Raw genomic sequence first — 2,453 nt, forward strand, 5'->3', positions numbered from 1 at the left:
AATTTACTATAACTTGGCACATACATAAACTATTACAAAGCACACATATCCTATAAAGCCTGTTGGCATAGTTTTTATTTTTAATGATTAATGTGCATAATTAATAATTTTCGGTAATTAGGCTATATCTTAATCAGAATGCATTGATAAGATGTTTGTCAGTATTTATATTATATTTGTTTTGTTTGTTTGTTTTTTGGTTGGTTGGTTAGTTTTCGTAAGCATAACTAACTAAGCCTGAGCGCCCTGTGGATTTATATCCTTCAAGATGACAAAAAGAAGGAATATAGTGTATAGTCCAAGACCGTCCATATCGTCATATGAAAGAGGTGTTAAACCAAAATTATCCTTCCAAGCAATTACATATACTTTGGAATTATCAACTAGTATTAGCAGCTAAATAACAACTGTAAATTCACTTGCTTTGGTTTGATTGATTACAGGTGGAACCCAGTACTCTGATGTGGGCAAGGGAGAATCGTACAGCTGGCTATTACGGTAATGCAATTTCAACATTTCATTGATTGCAGGCAAAGTATCATTTACAATTCTAATCAATAATACAACTCTACGATGTTTTTCTACCGTAACTTGAAAACTGTTAAACAGCATAGTCCAAGTCTGCCTTTATAACTCAATAAATTGAAAAAGAGTAGACACTATGTAAAATATTTGTCATTGTACGTACAGAAAGGGATTTGTCATCAATTTTATTTGACACACCTTTAAATTTTTATTTGTAATTACTGATTTTACAAATGAACTTGTATATGTCGCTTTTAAAAGTAGAAAAACAGTAAAGTTGTTTTATTAATTAAAAGATCCATTTCTCATCCATATGACCACTTTAATTATGAGTCCTTTTTGTTGCCGTCCTTTATATTCGAAGGGGTACTAATAATTATTAATGTCTCAATGTATAACCTTGAATGGTGCTGTTGGTACAGCAATACCCTGAATATGGACAACTGGATTCTTTCGAATTTCTCTCACTCTCAGCAATATTTCGTCGATATCTGATCTTGGGACATGACTCAACATATTGTTATCCGGCGTAAAGAAGTTGGGGACGTTTCCATCTTCTAAGAATTGTATCAAGCGATTGAAGTAATCTAAAAATCGATCTCCGAGTGACTTTTCTCCTTCCCACTGGTCAGGAGGGTTGTTTTCACACATCCAAAGCATTGTTGTTTTCATATGGTATGAAGATAAAACCTTTGGTTCCTGGAAAAGAAATACACCACGCCGATAAAAATATATATATATATATATATATATATATATATATATATATATATATATATATATACATATATATATATATATATATATATATATATATATATATATATATATATATATATATATATATATATATATATATATATACATATATATATATATATATATATATATATATATATATATATATATATATATATATATATATATATATATATATATATATATATATATATATATATACAGAATTCGCAGTGTACAAACTTCGGGGCTCATGTAGTCTCACTTGAAAGACTATAGGGACCATACGTCTGCGATGTGCATTCAAACGACGGTCCATTGGTGGCGCACATGTACACCTATTATACATGATATGAGCACGCCATCGACGTCTCGCAGCATGACATGTAGAAAAGTCCATTTATTTCTGATGATAAAATTCAGTCTAACGCTATTCTCTTTCCTAGACTACCTTACTCATAATTGCCCCACTTCAACAGTATGAAATCAAAGTATCATTATTAGTTTTTTCAAAACATTTTTCTAAAACTACATCATAGTTTAGTCATCTTAAACCCTAGAAATTAAGCAAAAAATCTTCACTGGTTATGTAAGAATGGCTAATAATATTGTTGAAATGAGTTAAGTCTTTCAATTTGTTCAATAATCTGCACCTTGCACTCAAATGCAACCGCCCTAGCCGTCATGTACAGATTAGAACTCCTCGTGTTATCAATGGTGGACAATTAAAAATGGCTTTGAAGGTGCCAGAAAATCTTCCCCTTGTCAAATACACACGTTTTCTAAAAATATGTATTACATGACAAACAGGGTAGGATGTCATCCATATGAAAATATAGAGTACTTCAAGCCACCTGTTTAAAATACAGACTTGAGTATCGTGTGTGCATTGTGTGAATTTGTGTATTAAAGTTGTATCCTGCTGTGTGCTGTGATCATGTATGTCTGTGAACGAGGTTATGTCAGTTTGATAGTGTGACTTGTCGGCACCTTCAAATCCATTTTAATTGTTCACCACTAATAAAACGATGTTCTGATCACGGGCATCATCAAATAATGGCTAGAGGGGTTGTAAGAGATTTTCTTACTTTGAGATGTCTTCGGTGTAATTTCTTCACAACTATATAGAAAGAACGCTGTCGCTCTGTGAAACTTTGTGCCAAAGTTCTCTCGGCTAAAGAGAAGGACAA

Source organism: Glandiceps talaboti, chromosome 21, assembly GCF_964340395.1.
Source record: "Glandiceps talaboti chromosome 21, keGlaTala1.1, whole genome shotgun sequence".
Lineage (NCBI taxonomy): Eukaryota > Metazoa > Hemichordata > Enteropneusta > Spengelidae > Glandiceps > Glandiceps talaboti.